Genomic DNA, 8,628 nt, shown 5'->3' on the forward strand with positions numbered 1-8,628 from the left:
GACTTCCGCACTTGAGGAAAAGAGTGGGCTAAGAAAACCCAGAGTGTCCCACATTTAGTAGCTAAATCTCCATTTAAGTTTCCCCTTGTTGCTTTGCATATTCCTGGCAATTCTTGCTTGTTTATTTTTCCATGAGTACTTTAGAACTGTTTTGTCTAGTTCCAGAAAAACAGAAACCTAAAAGAAATAAAAATGAGATTAAATGTAAAAAAAAAAATCTCCATTTAATCTCCCTGCTTTCTGTATGGCACCTCCTAAGCTGCCCATGGCATTCCCTCATCAAGACACCACTTTATAAAAAAGCATTTAATTGTGTCTTTGAAGGTAAACAACACATGAAGCTGGACCCTAGGTCGTGAGACTGCAGAACTGCAGGTCCAAAATGTAGTGTGGTTCTCAAGAGTTCAGAAGTGTCAGAACTCAAGATTTACAAGCCAGAGAACATACAGGATCCACACATTCCATTTAGCAATTTTGCCAATTATCAGAAAAAGACCCCCCAAGAATCTCTCAAGAAGGGGAAAATTCAACTCTTGTTTATAAAGAATGAAGAGTACCAAAAATATTATGTTGTTGTCTTTTCACTTTTCTCACATGATCTGAAGCCTGAGCTATCATAATTCCCAATGCACAGCAGCTGAGGCTGCAGTCTGAGTTGGAGATCAGTCCCTCTGTCATTTACATCACATAATGCCACAGCAAGAATGATTGGAGGCAGAGAGCTCTCATCAGGACAGCCTTTTAATAAGCACTGAAAGTGAAAAAGAACCCTCTAGTGGCACATTGATTTAGTTTATAAGATTTTAATTTACAAATTAAAAAAAGCTACACGTTTTACTTTTTCTCCTTTTTCTCTTCTTTCTTCACATCACTCTTTTCCTTATCTTTCTCTTCTCTTTGTCATCTTTCCTATCCTTTTGCTCTCTTCTTTTTCCTGCCCTTCTTTCTTCTCTACATCCCGGTTGGCAATCTTGTTGTTAATGAGGTTGTGCAGGGCAACTACGGAGCGGGTCAGCGAGGCCAAGTACACCATCATCATCTGGTCATTAGTCTTCAGGTAAAAGGCCTTGACAAACTCCTGCAGGCTGACATCAGGCAGCAGGTTGAAGATGTCCTGCAGCTGGTAGATGATCTGGTGGTTGATGGGCAGCTTGCCTGTGGCTACTTTTTCCAAGTAGCTCCTGATATCTAGAAACTTGGAGTTCAGTCCCTTCAAACCATGGCCCTGATTTGTGATCCACTTGGAAAGACTGCCCACTGTACCGTCTTTGATGTTTCACAATAAGTGTTCAACCCCAACTTCCTTAGCTTCTTCTGCTCCAATTTTCCCAGTCACATGCTCAAATGTTTTCAAGGTTGGAGTTCTATCATCATGAACTTCTTCGCCTGAAATATATGTTTCTGTGGGCAGCCCCAGGTTCTTTGGCTTTGCATGATAATGACCAATACTGAGTTAGGGCAGTATGTTTTCATGAGTTCATTGATGGCAATGTCATTCTTTCGTAGTTGTTTAGGGCCTGGGTGGTACCAATGATTCTTTAAAAAAATTTTTTTCGGTAGTTGTAGTCAGATAGAATACCTTTATTTTATTTGTTTATTTTTATGTGGTGCTGAGGATTGAACCTAATGCCTTAGCATGATAGGCAAGCACACTGCCACTGACCTACAGCCCCAGCCCCTAGCCAACCAATTATTCTTTCTCTGACATTAACCTTCTTAAACACTGCCTACGTGTTTTCCAAATAATCATGATCTAACAACCAGACAGAGTCATGGGCAATCCTGTTCAAACCTTGAGGCTTTATCACCTGAGTATAAAGGAAAACCAAAAGAATGGATGATGTTGACATGTGTAGACAGGCTAGCCAAGACATAGATAGTTCCCTACAGCAGCTGCCCATGACTTAGATTAGGTGGCTCAAACAATGGACATTTATTTTCTCATTGTTCTGGAGGTCAGAAATCCCAGATCAGGGGCTGGGGATATAGCTCAATTGGTAAAGTACTTGCTTCGAATGCACAAAGCCCTGGGTTCAATCCGCAGCACAACAAAAAAGAAAACAAAAAGAAAGATCAAGGTGCAGCAGGGTCAGTTCTTGGTGAGGGCTCTCTTCTTGATTTGCAGATGGCCACCTGCTCATTGTGTACTCCTATGGTGGGTCAGGGGATTGAACACTTTCAACCCTATGGGAATCCGAGCCTTTCACTTATGAGCTCATTTCTTAGTTCTTTTGAGGCTCCATCTTCAAATACTGCCACACTTGGGGTTAGAGCCTCAAGATGTGAATTAGGTGGGGGGCACAACATTCAGTCCATAGCAGTATATATAGAATATATAGTGTGTATCCCATTGGCCTGGACTAACCTTGGATTTACCTGTTTGGATCAGGAGCCAGTGCCTGGCCAAGAACTGCCACCTCTATAGACTGGCCAGTTGCCAATGCAGTTACTTGGCATAAAGGGTTTGCCAAAACAAGGATACCAAGTATTTGAGCCAATCAACTTTCTTCTCTTGGAACTTGAACTGCAGTGAGATTAAAAGCTAATGGGCACATGGAGAAAAGCCATGTGTGCTTGTCATAAAGCAGTAGAAGCCAGGAGAAGCAAAGCTAGGATTAAGCAGAAGCAAAGAGATGAGGAAAAGATGGCCTCAGAAGAGACAGAATAGGAACTGGTTGGTGGTAACAGGAGTCCTCATAACAGTAGCTCAGAGGTGGAGGTCGCATTGTGGATTAGACAACTTAGGCCCTTGACCTGCTTAAAATCCTCTGATTCTAGGTTCCCTGGAGCTCAGGCAGATTAGCTGAGATTAGTGCCTTCTTCTTTCCTACCAGAGTCCTCCTTTAAATAGATAAACTGAAGCAAATTGAAGAGATACATGGTGGGGCCAAGGTAGGATGTAGAAGAGAAAAACCAAGTGGGAACTCATATATTTGGTACCTAGTCCAAACACAGGAGTGATAACAGGGAGGAAGTTGGAGAACTGGAAGGAACAGAGTGGAGGCTGTGCCCAGAGGATTAGCATTTGGGATTTAACATGAAGGAGGATGTTGAGGTGAGATAACAAAGTCTTGAGAGATAAAAACGCCAAGAAATTGAAAGGTTGGGATGTTGTCCAGGAAGAGAAGACAGTGAGTCATTGGCCATTGGCAAATGAGTTGGTGATGAACACAAAATGGCTGAGTGACACATAGAAGATGCTGATTCCACCTCCTGACCCAGAGGGTAGGGGCCCTGGTCCTGGGGGGTCACTTGACAAAGAGGCAGTTGAATTTGTTAGCTGTGGAACAAAGGTGCACAGAGAACTTTGTGGAGAGCTTCCAGTGAAAGGCATCAGCAGAAAGACAGGCCTAAAGAAAGGAAGCCCAGAAGACTGTGGAGAGGACAAGACTAAGGATAATCCCAAGGAGTGACTGGTCAGAAGTCTGTCACTTCTGAGGGACAAATGGAAATTCTAGGGTACATGAGGTGGTAACCAGGGCTTCATGTTCTCCTAGTTGTGTAGCCAAATAACAAATTAGAAACTTGGACTTCCTTATTAGTTGGTCATTGTGGTGCATATCTGTGATCCTAGTGACTGGGGAGGCTGAGGCAGGAGGATGCAAATTCAAACCCAACCTAGGCAACTTAGACCCTGTCTCAAAATAAAGAACAAAAAGGGCCAGGTGCAGTGTCCCACGCCTGTAATCCCAACAGCTCAGGAAGCAGAGGCAGAAGGATTGTAAGTTCAAAGTCAGCCTCAGCAAAAGCGAGATGCTAAGCAACTCAGTGAGACCCTGTCTCTAATTTAACACAAAATAGGGCTGGGGATGTGGCTCAGGGGTCAAGTGCCCCTGAGTTCAATCCTGGTACCCTCCGCCCCCCCAAAAAAAGGGCTGGAGATGTGGATCAGTGGTATAGGCCTCTGGGTTCAATCCCCAGTACCAAAAAATAAGAAATAAAATGAGAAAAGAAAAAAAATTAAAAAAAGAAACTTGTACTGCCTTCCTTACATACATAAACAAAGCAAATCCCTGGGAGAAAAGCCATATATATATATATATATTTTTTTGAGACTCTCACTATGTTGCCCAGGCTGGCCTTGAGCTCCTAGGCTCCAATATGTAATAGTTTTTAAAAAAACAATAACTATTTATCATCACACAATTTCTGTGGGTGAGGATTCAGGAGTGGCTTAGCTGGATTGTTCCAACTGAAAGTGTCTCATGCAGTTTCACTCAGGATGTTGGTCAGCACTGAAGTCACAGGAAAGCATGGATGTTTTCGTTTTTGGTGCTGGGGATGGAACCCAGGGCCTCACATGTGCTAAGCACATGTTCTAACACTGAGCCACATCCCAGTCCCAGGAAACCATTTCCAAAATGGTAACATGGTTATAGGTGGGACACTTTCTTTCCATCCCATGTGAGTGCCTCTGCAGGGCTGGTGAGTGTCCTCACAGTGTGGTAGCTGGCTTTTCCCAAAAAGTAATACAAGAGAGGAAGTGAAGCAGTGGTGCCTTTATGACCTGCTCCCCAAAGTTGTCACTTCTGCTTTCTCTGACTCATTAGAAGCCAGGTACCAAGTCCAGTCAGTACTCACAGGGAGGGGCATTGGGCACCACCTCTTGAGGAGAGGGATATCAAAGAATTTGTGGATCTACATTATAACCACTGGAGTGGATATATTGATTAACTTTAGACTTTGTTAAGAATGCATGTTAAAATAGCTAAAGTAACTATTAAAAAATTCATACAGTGCTTTTAAATAAACAGACGGGAAATGAAATGAGAAAGCAAACTCAATCCATCTGAGAGATGACCTACAACAGAGGGTGTGCCTGGGCCTGTCACCTGCTCTCAGTCTTCATTCTCACCTCTGACTTCCATACAGCTGGGCTTTGGGAGACAAATTTGGTGCCCTCAGGAAGATTTGAGATGCTATGGGAAGGCAGTTGTGTTCCTGCTGGGCATCAAGGAGGTTCCTGTGTCCAGCCTCCATGGTTTGGGTGTTAGGAGGCACTTGTGGCAGCGATGGATTCTGCATCTGGGAGAGGAACTGGGAAAACAGGGCAAAGAAGGACCAATAAATCCAAATAGAACAGCAATCATCATAAATGTAATCAAACTCTACTGCTAAAAAGACGAAGATGGGACTGGGCATTGTGGCACATGCCTATAATCCCAGCTACTCAGGAGGCTGAGGCAGGAGGATTCCAAGTTCAAGGACAGCCTCAGCAACTTAGGGCTGGGGATGTAGCTCAATGATACACTTGCTTAGCATGTACTAGGCCCTGGGTTTAATTCCCAGTGCTGGAAAAAAAAAAAGACAAACATGGACAAACATAAATTGGCCATATGACCCAGAAACCCAGTTCTTGGCTACTAACCTAGTTAACCTTAGACAAGTGAAAAAGCATGTTCACACAAAAGCCTGCACATGAATATTTACAGGAGTTCTATTCATACACTCCAAAACTGGAAACAACCTTCAATGAGTGAATACCTAACCACAATCTGATACATCCAAAGAGAGGAATACTACTTGTCAATGAAAATGAACACATTGGGTTGGGGATATAGCTCAGTTGGTGGAGTGCCTGCCTCACATGCACAAGGCCCTGGATTTAATCCCCAAAACCACAAAAAGAAATAAAAATAAAAGGAACAGACTACTGGTACACACATGCACAAAACAGGATGAATCTCAAAAATTAGACTGCCTAAATGAAGCAGATCAGTGGTGGACAGAGGCCAGGGCATGGAGACAGTCATTGACTGCAAAGTAGTAGGAGAGAATTTGGGGAACTGGCAGAAATGATTTATAGCTTGATTTTGGTGGTAACTGACATTTATCAAAATTAACCAAACTGTATTTCAAAGGGGTAAATTTTACTGTGTGTATATTATACTTTGATACAGCTGATTTTTTTTTTTGTGGTGATGGGGATTGAACCCAGGGTCTTGTGCATGTGAGACAGGCACTCTACCAACTGAGCTATATCCCCAGCCCTAATACAGCTGATTTTTTAAAAGATAAGAATTGGCAGACTGGATCAAACCAAAACCAACTATAATGCTACTTCCAGGAGATCAAGGAAAGCTATGGCAAGCTCACATGCCCACTCTGCCTGCCTGCTGCCACTCTTCCTGCCCCACTGTTGGCTGCTGTCCGTGATGTCCATCCCTTATCACATGACCCATCATCTGGGGGATCTGGCCAGACTCTGGGGGGCTGTCTAGGTCCAGTCTCCTGTGCCTAAGAGGAGTGGGTCATGGAGGGCAGATCATGACCACCAAACTGCAGAGGCTATGAAGTGCACTTGACTTTGAAAGGCACATGGGTGGGCAAGACACAGCCATCTGCCCAGTGATCCCATGAACCTCCACAGTGAGTACAAGGCAGTAGAGGGAATGCTCACCTTATATTCAAGGCCAATCCTTCTGGCTGCTTCTGTGACTTGCTCTGCCTGTGTGTGATCTTCTCTCTCTCCTGCTCTCACTCCCATTGGCCCTCCACCTTGGCATAGGAAGCAAGAAAATGGACCTTACAGTAAAACAGACATGAGTTCAAATGCCAGTTATGCCTTTTATGTTCTGGATAATCTTGATTAAGTCACTTGAATCCTCTAAACCTGTTTCCTCATCTGTGAAATGGGGGCACTGATTGCATCTACTTCACAGTGCAGGGCTGAGGAGGAGGGGTGTGCAGAATGCAGGTGGAATGAATACTCTACGCAGCCCCTCTTGGCTGTGCATGTAGGGGGGGGGGAGAATGCCCCTACATTCTTTCTGGATCTGGGTTCCTTACTTGGAGAATGAGGATAATAGTAGGACCTTCATCACCAGGCTATGTGTGAATGCAATGAACTAAGAGAGAGAAAGAGACTCTTCTAAGCAGCACTCCCTGGGTGCATCCCTTGAGTTCTTTGGGTTCCAGTCTCTTCACCTGTGATGTGGGACTAATGCTTGGTCAGACCTCACTAGGTTGGTGTGGAAAATAAATGTGCTAATACATGGAATGTGCTTAAAACAAGGCAGGTCTGTGGTACTGCCTACCAATGCAATACAGTGTAATAAACATAATTCATATTTATAAAATAAATGAATGCTGCACCCATCATTACACATTAGCAGGTACATGCTAAATGGGTCCTATTCCTTTCCCTTCTTACTTTACCCTTGTCAATGTCATCATAGTGATCATCATAAAACCCCAGATTAGGTCAAGGATTTGCAGAAGTTGGGGCTTGGGGAAAGGCTGGTGAGTTGGGATGAGTGGACTGAGCAGCTGGAGAGCAGAGGCCCACAGTCAGCTTCTGCCTGGCCTATCAGAGGTCACATCAGTGCAGGCAGGAAGCTGACCATAGCTCAGTGCCTGGTGGAAAATACCCCCTCTCTGCCAAGCTCTTGGCCCCCTGGCCTTGTGACCTAGGCAGGCTCAGTCTCCCTTCCCTCTTCCTAAAGATGTTGGGCCAGTGGCACTTCAAGAGCTTTGCCCACAGCTCCACTCTGGGGCCACTAGAACCAAGTGGTGGGCCATTGGCAGCTCTGGGAGGGGCAGGCACCCCCCTTGGCTCTCCCTCTCCCTGGAAGCCCAGCACCTTCACTAGTTTTTGTCCATTCTCTTCCTAAAGACCCCTAGAAACATGGCATCCGGGCCATCTCAGAGGGCCGGTGGGACCACCCCAAGCCTTCACTTTCAAGGTAAAAGCGGCTGGTGGGAGGTGGTCCAATGGGGGTGGGGAATCCAGTCCAGGATACCAGAGCCATTTTCCTGTGGGCCCTTGGGAAGACCCTGCACCACTTGGGGTGTGTCGGGAGGCTAAGCTGAGGGCACCCCCCCCCCCCCAATGCTTCACTGGGCAACAGGTATGCCCATAAAAATACCTTGGCCACCAGGGCTGCAATCTGCCATCTGGGCCCTAGGCCTTCCTTGCCCTGCGGCTTCGGCCAGCTCAGCTTGCTCCGGAATTCCAGCCCCCTCCACCTCTCCTCGCTTGGGAGGTCACGGCAAGTAGCCTAGAAGGGGGCGCTGGGGAGGAGCTCCTTCCTCCCCCCTCCCCCCCCCTACATGCACTGGGCTGCAGCGCAGGGCTGCGGGGAGTATGGGGCCATGCGAAAAGGTCAGGATGAGGCCAATTCCGAAGACAAAGAAATAAGACACCAGACCTGGTGGGGAGTCGAGGAAGAACTGGGAGAGGGAGTGTCAGGCCTAGGGGCGCCCTCTGCACGACCTTTCGCCCCTGGGCTCCCGCTGGGGCTTAGGGGCGCGCTTGAGCAGATGCCTCCTCGGAAGGCTGGGGACTGAGGCCCACGCACCCCTCCCGGAAGGACCCCGATTGGGTGCTCAGGATAGCGGGGGACTCAGAGGAGAGCGGGTAGAGGGACACTGGAATCCTGCCCTGGGTGTTGGGGGACGTCCAAATGCCTGACTATCAGGGCCGGCTGAGACCGCCTTGCGTAAGGGTGCCGGTGTCTGGCCAGCGCCCTCGAGGACAGGATGGGGGTGGGGGCAATGTGTTCCTCGTCGGGGTCCTCTCTCCACCGCCCAAGCCCGGGCCCCTGGGCGCATCCCTGCCTGGAGACTCCCGCTTCGAGACGCCACGGCGGCGGGGGCTCCCTGGTGGTGGGGCTGCAAACACTCTTG

General features: G+C 46.8%; 1 pseudogene; it reads right to left on the reverse strand.

Annotated features, from left to right (window-relative positions):
• Positions 1-655: 655 nt before the first annotated feature.
• On the reverse strand, positions 656-1,566 carry LOC124098767 (26S proteasome non-ATPase regulatory subunit 7-like; annotated as a pseudogene).
• Positions 1,567-8,628: the final 7,062 nt, after the last annotated feature.

This window comes from Marmota monax, unplaced genomic scaffold, assembly GCF_021218885.2.
Source record: "Marmota monax isolate L192 unplaced genomic scaffold, Marmota_monax_Labrador192_F-V1.1 WCK01_AAM20220418_F8-fsc00142, whole genome shotgun sequence".
Lineage (NCBI taxonomy): Eukaryota > Metazoa > Chordata > Mammalia > Rodentia > Sciuridae > Marmota > Marmota monax.